The sequence below is a fragment of the Balaenoptera musculus genome, chromosome 16 (assembly GCF_009873245.2).
Source record: "Balaenoptera musculus isolate JJ_BM4_2016_0621 chromosome 16, mBalMus1.pri.v3, whole genome shotgun sequence".
NCBI lineage: Eukaryota > Metazoa > Chordata > Mammalia > Artiodactyla > Balaenopteridae > Balaenoptera > Balaenoptera musculus.
In genome coordinates this window covers 85,410,666-85,421,544 of record NC_045800.1, presented here as the reverse complement: position 1 = coordinate 85,421,544, position 10,879 = coordinate 85,410,666, and the positions used below count along the sequence as shown (strand labels likewise).

At 57.5% G+C, this 10,879-nt stretch overlaps 2 non-coding genes and 3 pseudogenes across 2 annotated transcripts; all 5 read right to left on the bottom strand.

Moving 5' to 3' along the window:
• Positions 1-402: 402 nt before the first annotated feature.
• LOC118883159 lies at positions 403-521 on the bottom strand (annotated as a pseudogene).
• A 908-nt stretch (positions 522-1,429) lies between these two features.
• On the bottom strand, positions 1,430-1,548 carry LOC118883171 (annotated as a pseudogene).
• Positions 1,549-3,486: 1,938 nt separating this feature from the next.
• LOC118883182 lies at positions 3,487-3,605 on the bottom strand (annotated as a pseudogene).
• Positions 3,606-4,504: 899 nt separating this feature from the next.
• Positions 4,505-4,623, bottom strand: LOC118883147. Its single transcript, XR_005016938.1, has one exon. It is a non-coding gene; the product is annotated as a 5S ribosomal RNA (ribosomal RNA).
• A 919-nt stretch (positions 4,624-5,542) lies between these two features.
• LOC118883134 lies at positions 5,543-5,661 on the bottom strand. The gene has a single exon (XR_005016927.1). It is a non-coding gene; the product is annotated as a 5S ribosomal RNA (ribosomal RNA).
• Positions 5,662-10,879: the final 5,218 nt, after the last annotated feature.

Here is a 10,879-nt window from a genome sequence, read left to right as displayed (position 1 = left end):
CACGACCCCGCTCCTGCCTCCAGCCGTAGCGAAATGGAGGAGGGTGGGCTTTTTCCGGAGGGAGCTGTATAGAGACACACGGGCAGATAGGTGGCTGCAGCCCGGATGGGCGCTGGTTGGGTCTGCCAGGTGCAGGTCGAGGGCCTCGTGAGCCTCACGATCTTCACCGGGCCTGCGGCGGAGTCTAGGTCCGGGCCAGCGACCCCGGGAGCCCTGGGCTGCGGCTGCCCAACAGGGCCGCCTTCTGGCCTCTTGTGCAGCCAGTCCGGCTGTGGGCGCCCCTTCCGGCGCACGCTGTTTTGGGAGGGGCCTGAGGAGGTGAAGCCTGTGGCGGTGCCCGTCAGGGGAGGACGCGGCCTCGGCCGCGGGCGACTAAAGTAGAAGGTGATGCGGGAGGGAAAAAGCCTACAGCACCCGGTATTCCCATGTAGTCTCCCATCCAAGTACTAACCAGGCCCGATCCTGCTTAGCTTCTGAGATCAGATGAGATGGGATGCGCTCAGGGTCGTATGGCCATAGAAGGCAGCGGGGGCCACGGGGTGACTCTTGAGGCTCAGCTTCGCTGGGGCTGGTGACTTACCGCCAGATCGGTGGCCAGCCCTCTGCAGCACGGCCCTGCCGCCTGCCCAGGCAGGCGACAAGAGGCCTCGGGGACCCAGAGGTGGCGGAGTCTTGGGCTACCTTCCAGCTCAGTTCGGGCGGGAACCTCCAGACCCGTAGGCGCTTGACACGCCGCCCCAGATCCCGCTCGACGCTCACAAGGATATGGCCTCAGAGGCTTAAGGGCCAGTGGCCAGCTGTCCCTTGGGCATTCCCCATCCTGTCCACCCACGCAGTTCTAGGCGCAGCCCAGCCATGGCCGGGCCGGCCCTCCTGCCGGATGGCAGTTGGCCAAGAGCCACTGGTAAACACCATTGGGCAGGCACGGCCCCTTAGCCCCAGCAAAGCCACCCTTGCACCCACGCCACCCGCCAAGCACAGTTCCGGCGACTGGAGGTCAGCCGACCTGGAGAACCGGTCACGGCCCACGACCCCGCTCCCGCCTCCAGCCGTGGCGAAACGGGAGGGTGGGCTTTTTCCGGAGGGAGCTGTATAGAGACACACGGGCAGATAGGTGGCTGCGGCGTGGATGGGCGCTGGTGGGGGTGGCCAGTTGTAGGTCGAGGGCTTCGCGTGCCTCACGGCCTTCACCTGGGCGTGCCGCGCAGTCTGGCTGCGGGCCAGCCACCCCGGGAGCGGCTGGGTTATGGCTATCTTCCAGGGCCACCTTCTGGCCGCATGTCCAGCCAGACCTGCGGGGAGCGCACCCTCCAGAGCACACTGTGTTGGGAGGGCCCTGAGGAGGGGAGGCCTGCAGCGGTGCCCGGCAGAGGCGGAGGCTGCCTCAGCCGTGGGCGACTAAAGGAGAATTTATAGTGGGAGGCAAAAAAGCCTACAGCACCCGGTATTCCCATGTGGTCTCCCATCCAAGTACTAAGCAGGCCCGAGCCTGCTTAGCTTCCAGGATCAGACGAGATGGGGCGCGTTCAGGGTGGTATGGCGGTGGAAGGCTGCAGGGGCCACGGGGTGCCTCTTGAGGCTTAGCTTCCCTGGTGCTGGGGCTTGCCGACAGCCCGGCAGCCAACCCTCTCCAGCACGGCCCAGCCGCCCACCAAGGCAGGCGACAGGAGGCCTCGGGCACCCGGGATTGGCGGACTCGTGGGAGACCTCGCAGCTCAGGTCAGGCGGGACCCTCCAGGCCCATAGGCGCTTGGCCCTCTGCCCCAGATCCCGCTTGACGCCCACAAGGACGTGGCCCCGGGGGCTTAAGGGCCCGTGGCCCACGGTCCTTTGGGCCTTCGCCGCCCTGTCTGCCCACAGAGTTCTAGGGGAAGCCCGGCCGCGGCCGGGCCGGCCCTCCTGCTCGACGGCAGTTGGCCTGAAGCCACTGGGAGGCACCGTTGAGTCGGCACGACCCCTTAGACCCAGCAAGGCCACCCTTGCCCCTCGGCCAAATGCCGAGCAAAGTTCCCTGCACCCGGTGACCGGCCGGCCCGGAGAACCATTCCCGGCCCACGACCCCACTCCCGCCCCCGGCCGTGGTGAAACGGCGGAGGGTGGGCTTTTTCCGGAGGGAGCTGTGGAGAGACACACGGGCAGACAGGTGGCTGCGGCGCGGATGGGCGCTGGTGGGGTCAGCCAGGTGCAGGTCGAGGGCCTCGCGGGCCTCACGATCTTCACCCAGGCCTGCGGCGGAGTCTGGGTCTGGGCCAGCCACCCCGGGAGCGGCTGGGGTGCGGTTGCCTTCCGGGGCCGCCTTCTGGCGGCATGTCCAGCCAGACCGGCGGGGAGGGCCCCCACTGGCGCACGCTGTGTTGGGAGAGGCCTGAGTAGATGAGGCCTGCAGCAGTGCCCGGCGGGAGCAGAGGAAGCCTCGAGTACCAGCGACTACAAGAAAAGGCCAATCAGGGGGCAAAAAATACCGACAGCACCTAGTATTCCCAGGTGGTCTCCCATCCAGGTTGTAAACAGACCTGACCCTGCTTAGCTTCGGAAATCAGACAAGATGGGGTGCGTATAGGGTGGTATGGCCGGAGAAGGCAGCGGGGGCCACGGGGTGCCTCTTGAGGCTCAGCTTAGCTGGTGCTGGCAAATTACCGCCAGTCCGGTGACCAGCCCTCTGCAGCACGGCCCTGCGGCCCATCCAGGCAGGCGACAGCAGGCTTCGGGGTCCGGGGTGGTGGAGTCTTGGACGACCTCGCAGCTCAGTTCTGGCGGGAACATCCAGGCACATAGGCGCTTGGCGAACCGGCCCAGATCCCGCTCGACGCTCACAAAGACGTGGCTCTGAAGGCTTAAGGGCCCGTGGTCCACGGTCCCTTGGGCATTCCCCACCCTGTCCACCCACGCAGTGCTAGGTGCACTCCAGCCGCGGCCGGGCCGGCCCTCCTGCCTGACAGCAGTTAGCCCAAAGCCACTGGGAGCCACCATTGATGCGGCACGGCCCCTTGGACCCAGCAAGGCCACCCCTGCCCCCACGCCACCCGCCGAGCACTGTTCCCAGCGCATGGTGGCCGGCTGGCCCGGAGAACCGGACCCGGCCCACGACACCGCTCCCGCCCCCGGCCATGGCGAAACAGCGGAGGGTGGGCTTTTTCCGGAGGGAGCTGTGGAGAGACACAGAGGCAGACAGGTGGCTGCGGCGCGGATGGGCGCTGGTTGGGTCGGCCAGGGGCAGGCCGAGGGCCTCGCGGGCCTCACGGTCTTCACCCGGGCCTGCGGCGGAGCCTGGGTCCGGGCCAGCCACCCCAGGAGAGGCTGGGGTTCGGCTTCCTTCTAGGGCCGCCTTCTGGCGGCATGTCCACCCAGACCGGCGGGGAGGCCCCCTCTGGCGCACGCTGTGTTGCGAGAGGCCTGAGTAGATGAGGCCTGCAGCAGTGCCCGGCGGGAGCAGAGGAAGCCTTGAGCACCGGCGATGACAAGAAAAGGCAGATCGGGAGGCAAAAAATACTACAGCACCTAGTAGTCCCAGGTGGTCTCCCATCCAGGTAGTAAACAGACCCGACCCTGCTTAGCTTCCAAGATCAGACGAGATGGGGTGCCTTTAGGGTGGTATGGCCGGAGAAGGCAGCGGGGGCCACGGGGTGACTCTTGAGGCTCAGCTTAGCTGGTGCTGGCGAATTCCCGCCAGTCCGGCCACCAGCCCTCTGCTGCACGCCCTGCTGCCTGCCCAGGCAGGCGACAGGAGGCCTCGGGGACCCGGAGGTGGCAGAGTCTTGGGCGACCTTGCAACCCTGTTCGGGCGGGAACCTCCAGACCCGTAGGCACTTGACGCTCCGCCTCAGATCCCGCTCGACGCTCACAAGGACGTGGCCTCAGAGGCTTAAGGGCCAGTGACCTGCTGTCCCTTGGGCATTACACAACCTGTCCACCCACGCAGTTCTAGGAACAGCCCAGCCATGTCCGGGCCGGCCTTCCTGCTCGACGGCAGTTGGCCCAAAGCCACTGGGATCCACCGTTGGGCTGCCACGGCCCCTTAGCCCCAGCAAACTACCCTTTCACCCACGCCACCTGCCAAGCACAGTTCCGATGCCTGGAGGTCAGCCGACCTGGAGAACCAGTCACGGCCCACGACCCCGCTCCTGCCTCCAGCCGTAGCGAAATGGAGGAGGGTGGGCTTTTTCCGGAGGGAGCTGTATAGAGACACACGGGCAGATAGGTGGCTGCAGCCCGGATGGGCGCTGGTTGGGTCTGCCAGGTGCAGGTCGAGGGCCTCGCGGGCCGCACGGCCGGCACCCTGGCCTGCGGCGGAGTCTGGGTCCCGGCCAGCCACCACGGGAGCGGCTGGGGTGCGGCTGCCTTCAGGGCCGCCTTCTGGCCGCCTGGCCGGCCAGGCCGGCGGGGAGCGCCCCCTCTGGCGCGCTGTGGTGGGAGGGGCCGGAGGAGGTGGGCCTGCAGCGGTGCCCGGCGGCGGGGGCGGCTCGGCCGCGGGCGACTAAAGGAGAGGGCGGAGCGGGAGGCAAAAAGCCTACAGCACCCGGTATTCCCAGGCGGTCTCCCATCCAAGTACTAACCAGGCCCGACCCTGCTTAGCTTCCGAGATCAGACGAGATCGGGCGCGTTCAGGGTGGTATGGCCGTAGACGCCAGAGGGGCCCGCGGAGTGCCTCTTGAGGCCCAGCTTCGCTGGCGCTTGCGCCTTACTGCCAGCCCGGCGGCCAGCCCGCCCCGGCAGGGCCCCGCCGCCCGCCCAGGCAGGGGAAGGGCGACCTCGGGCACCGGGGCGGGGGGGGGGGCGGTGGCGGAGGGGTTGGCGACCTCGCAGCCCAGGGCGGGCGGGACCCACCAAACCGTTCGGCGCTTGGCGCCCCGCCCCAGGTCCCGCACGTCGCTCACAGGGACGTGGCCCCGGAGGCTTCAGGGCCCGGGGCCCGCGGTCCCTTGGGCCTCCCCGCTGCCCGCCCACGCGGCGCTAGGCGCAGCCCAGCCGCAGCCCGGGTCGGCCCTCCTGCCCGACGGCAGTCGGCCCTTAACCCACTGGGAGCCACCATTGAGTCACCACGGCCCCTTAGCCCCAGCAAGGCCACCCTTGCCCCCACGCCACCCGCCGAGCACAGGACCCGGCGCCTTGCGGCCGGCCGGCCCGGAGAAGCGGCCCCGGCCCCCGCCCCCGCTCCCGCCCCCCGGCCGTGGTGAAACGGCGGCGTGGGGGGGGCTTTTTCCGGAGGGAGCTGTGGAGAGACACACCGGCAGATAGGTGGCTGCGCCGGGGCTGGGCGCGAGTGGGGGCGGCCAGGTGCAGGTCAAGGGGCTCGCGGGCCGGACGGCCGGCACCCGGGCCTGAGGCGGAGTCTGGGTCCAGGCCAGCCACCCCGGGAGCGGCTGGGATGCGGCTGCCTTCCAGGGCCGCCTTCTGGCCGCCTGGCCGGCCAGGCAGGCGGAGAGCGCCCCCTCTGGCGCGCTCTGGTGGGAGGGGTCGGAGGTAGGTGGGGCCTGCAGCGGTGCCCGGCGGCGGGGGCGGAGGCGGCGGGCGACTAAAGGAGAGGGCGGAGCGGGAGGCAAAAAGCCTACAGCACCCGGTATTCCCAGGCGGTCTCCCATCCAAGTACTAACCAGGCCCGACCCTGCTTAGCTTCCGAGATCAGACGAGATCGGGCGCGTTCAGGGTGGTATGGCCGTAGACGCAGGAGGGGCCCGCGGGGTGCCTCTTGAGGCCCAGCTTCGCTGGCGCTTGCGCCTTACCGCCATGCCGGCGGCCAGCCCTCTCCGGCACAGCCCTGCTGCCCGCCCAGGCAGGTGACAGGAGGCCTCGGGCACCCGGGGCTTGTGGCATGGTGGGCGACCTCGCAGCCCAGGGCTGGCGGGACCCTCCAGGCCCGTACGCGCTTGGCGTCCCGCCCCATATCCTGCTCAACGCTCACAGTATCGTGGCCCAATAGGGATAAATTGGGAGATTGGGACTGATATTTACACACACTACTATATATAAAATAGATAAGTAATAAGAATCTGTTGTATAGCACAGGGAACTCCACTCAGTACTCTCTAATGACCTATATGGGAAAAGAATCAGGAAAAAAAAAAGGTGGATATATGTATACGTACAACTGATTCACTTTGTTGTAGACCTGAAATTAACCCAAATTGTAAATCAAGTACACTCCAATAAATTATTTTTAAATGTTAGTATAGAATACTGGCTATATTACCTGTGCTGTATAATGTATCCTTGTAGCTTCTCTATTTTATACATACATAGTGGTTTGTACCTATGAATCTTCTACTCCTATCTTGCCCCTCCCCCTTCCCTCTCCCCCCTGGTTAACACTAGTTTGTTCTCTCGATCTGTGGGTTGCTCATTCCTGCTCTGAATAAGCTTGACCTCCCTGATTTCCCTCCCAGCCTCTGCCTAAGCCTGGAAGCCACCAGCACAGGGTCATCTGTTTCCTCTTCTGCCTTTCTGTCCTATTCTCAAACATGACAATGTCAGGGAACCTCAGGAACCCAGCCAGTCTGGGCATCAGGTGTGTCAGGGAGTGACAGTGGCTGGGACAGATTGGTGAGGAGCCTGCAGCTTGGTGGTATCTGATACCCACCGTCTGGGGAGTGGGCGTTCCTAGGGGATGTCAGGGTGGTGATATGTCTGTGTGGACACTGCAGATTAGGAAGGCAGCAGGCATGTTCTCTAGGCTTAACCAGCCTTGGAGAAACATGGGCGTTTCTCCTATGTTTCTCCTACAATGGACTTGAACCTCAGAGGTCATAACTGCAGGCACCCTGGCCCCCACCCCTGGCTGTTCCCACACAGCAGGACCCACGGCTGCTTCAACACTTGCAGGTGTAGTAGCTCTTATGGGTGCTACATGGGTGGTTCATGACCAGAGTAGGACCAGTGGCTTCCTCCCTCTTCTTGTCCTGGCCTCTTAGGTGCTGTCCTCAGTGACACGGGGATGGGCCAGGGTGAGCATCTCAGCCCAGAAAGTCTTGGTGGTCTGTGTTTCTTTCATTAAAAGCTTCTGTGCTTTTTTAAGACAGAATGTTTAACTTGGAAAACAAAAGCTCTCACCTAATTTTCTTCCTGAGAGCCAGCACAACTGAACCTCTGAGCATTCTTCCTGCAGGCTGTGCGGAGAGACAGAGGCTGTCCACCAGCTTTCGTTGGGCCATGTCTCTGGTTCAGAAATTTGGAACTTGTGAAACTTATTGTTACAGTAGAACTAAAAGGCCTTACCTTGTTTGAGTAAGATTTTAACTTAGATTGACTCTTTCAGTTCTTAGATTTATATTTTGTCATGTCTACCTTACAGATATTTTTCCTGAAGCTGATAATATGGCCTGACTGTGCAGTAGGGGGAAGGGTATAAGGTCCTAAACGTTAAAGACATTTCAGCCACTTAATTATGAAATGCATTTCTACCCAGAATTCTCTCAGAGTCGTGCTGGTGCCTAAAAGATGTGATCCACTCTTGTGTCCTTAAAACTGAAAATCAAAAGGGTACTGAGGTGTTTGATTAAATAATGTCTCCAGAGTGTTAGCATGAGGTTCATGAACCTATGTGCTTTCAAAAACCTCCCATCAGTGCACAGCAGGCATCTGGTCAAATGTGAGCCCCTCCTGGGGCCCAGCACCCTCTTGGCAACGGGGGTAAACAAAGTCTCTGCTTCTGAGGATGTGGGCAGGTCAGTAAGTAGACAATGCATGGCAAGACTGGGGTGACGGGGTTGGAATAGAGGAATGTGGTAGAAGGACGTGGCACCCTCTCTGAAGACCTGGTGCTTAAGTTAAAACCTGAATAAAGATCCTTATCAAAAATTTGACCCAACTGACAACAAGTAACACCACCCTGTATCCTCAGCAAAGCTGGATGAAGAGGGGGGTCTCTCCCCCAGCTGGACAGTTGTCCAGAGCACTAGTGAATAAGAGGAATGAAACATCACTGGAAGAATTCAGCAAAGTATAAATGGGTCCTTCTGACAAAGTTAAGAGAACTTCCCAGGGGAAATAGAAACTGCTGGTCAAGGCAGAGCCATCTCTGTGCAGGACTTAACATAGTCAATATCGTCTCTCCCAGCAGCTTGAAAGTGGGTACACAGGGCTGTTTACAGGAAAGGAGAGATCTATTTTGCCTAAACATTAACCCCTTTAATAAGCCTCTCAAGAAAGTCATTGCTTCAGAGGAATTACAAAGGAGAACCCAAGAGAGAACACGAGCTCTTACCTCCTAGGGTGTCTCCTTTAGGATGGGTTCCATTTTAGGAAAAAGCTGATGCGAAAACTGACTCACAGGACAAGAGGGCCTGCTCCTCATGGGCCAGCTCCACATCCTTCTGGAACAGTCTACGATGACTTAATCGCACGGGATCCTTCTTCATCCCCAGCATAGACGTCTTACAGTCTTTCTCTTAAGAAACAAAGAGGTGGTAAATTTTATTGTTATTTTTCAACGTGGAACGTGAATTTAAAAATATGACAACCAAGAGAGAAGGATAGACAGAAAAAGGCACTTGAAACTCCCTATTTTCAACTTTAGCACAGTGATTACTAACCAGTGGACACTAGGAAACTGTTCATCTCTCAGTGACTTTACATATCTGTGTTTCCACTTTTCCAAAGAATATGGATTTTGTGATTAAATATGAATTTGTTTAATTATATAACTGAGCTCTTTCCTTGTCAGTTCTTTGCAGTGAATGTACACCAAAGGCTAAACCACCACCATGAGGGAGTCAGTCAACATAAGTAAACATGTGTGTGCACACACATCGAAGGAGGTCCTTAAACTCAAGCCAGCGGCAAGGACGACGCTTGCTCACATACTTGCACTCAGTGCTCTTCTAGAAAACAGATGCAGAACTCTAGGGCCTTCTTTGGCCGTGCTGCGTGGCTTGTAGGATCTTAGTTCCACGACCAGGGATCCGAACCCGCCCTCGGCAGTGAAAACGCGGTGTCCTAACCACTGGACCGCAAGGGAATTCCCGTAGTCACTTTTCATTTAAAGAATAATTTTTATTAGCACAAATTTAACCTTATAACAAACGTTAAGGCTAGATTGAGGTTGTGTCAGACTGACCTCTCTAGGTAAATCAAAAGCTACCAATAAAAATATGAGAACAAGATGTGTTCCCTGCAGGAAGATGGTGCATGTACCCAGGGTTTACAGTGCACAGTGGGAAGAAAGGAAATTAATATAAACCACCTGGATACACTGCTTTCATAAATCACCTCTGCCAACACCTCAGGAGGGTGGGATTTTTACCCGGTAATATGACCCAGATTTTCATTCTCACACTATCCAAGCCTTTCTCAGTGGTCCGTCTTCACAGGGTTGCTACAGTTTCCCTCCGACCAGCACTATGGGCACTAAGGACGCCAGCAAATGGACTGTCCTTCACTCCCCGGGGAGCAGCAGCCTGATTTCCACCTGGTAATCAAGATCAGTCACCACGGCTTAGTCTCTGCTTGGTTTAGTGACACAGAGAATTCCAAATGGCCAGGGCAGTCTCAGCTTCCAATTTTATTTTCACCTGATAAAAAAAATTGTATCGAAATACACAAAAATTCCAAGTGTAGAGCATGACAAGTTGGCACAATGCCACACCCTGTACCCACCACCCAGATGGACAAACAGAACGTCCCCTCCTGACTACCTGCCCACGGGAAACCACTAATCTGTCTTCTGAAACCATAGATTAGTTTTGTCTGTTCTTGAGCTTTGTGTAAATGGAATCACGCAGCACAGGCCCCTTTGCGACTGCTTTCTTTAGCTCAACATTATATTGGTGAGGTTCATTCATGTTTTGTAGTGGTAAGTGTTGACCTTAGGAAAAAATAACAGCCAGTTATTTTACCAACAAAATGAGTGTATTCAGGAAGAGCAGAGGAATTGCAATTTGGGACATGCAACCCGTGGCAAACCATAGGCAAGTCCGAGGAGACAAAGAGAATGTCAGCGTTTATTAGGTTTAAGGAGGAAATTGGGCTGGGTCAGAAGGAAATCTTTCTTCCTCCGTCTGTAAACTGCGGTGAGTGATACGTGGGTGAGAGCGCCCCCTTCAGGGCTTCCAACTCCGTTTTAGAATGAGTTTCCTTTATTTTCACAAGTCAGTTCACTTTCATTTCTGTAGGACTACATCTCAGTTAATGTATCCATCCCACTGTTGATGGACATAGGGGTGTTTCCAGCGTTGTGCTGTTTCACACGCTACTGCCCAGACATCCTGCAGGTCTCGGGGCGTGTGCCCACACATCTCCTTTGTGCGTGTCTGAGGCTCCGATCCTGCATCTGAGGGAATCTGAATGTTCTACCTTCATTCATCCTTCCAAATCATTTGTCCAAAGTGGTTGTACCAGTTCACACCCCTGCCAGAAGCATATGAGAATTTTAATTTTTCCACATGCTTGCCAACACTCGCTTTTGGAAGTATTATGCTTTTAACTTGCATTTTTCAATAACAATTGAGAATGAGCACATTTTCGGACACTTGCTGGCCATTTGAATATCTTCTTTTGTGAAGTGATGTATTTTGCCCATTTGTCTGTTACTTTGTCTTTTCTCATTGAGTCTTCCTTTGTTAAATATGCAATTTTTATAATTCTTTCTTGTCTCAATTCTTTTAATGCTGTGTTTCTATGTTCAGATATTCCTAATTTTAATTTAGTCCAACTTATAAACCTTTCCCTTAGTGGTCAGTGCCTTTTGTATCCTTTAAGAGATTATTTCCTGTCCCAAATTCATGAAGGTAGTTTCCTATATTATATTCTAAAAACCCTTACTGTTTTACTTTTCACATTTAATTCTGTAATTCACCAGGAATGAGGCTTGCATATGATTTAAGTAGGGATCATGTTCCATTTGTCCCCGGATTACTACATAATTGAACCAGTGCTACTTAATAAAAAA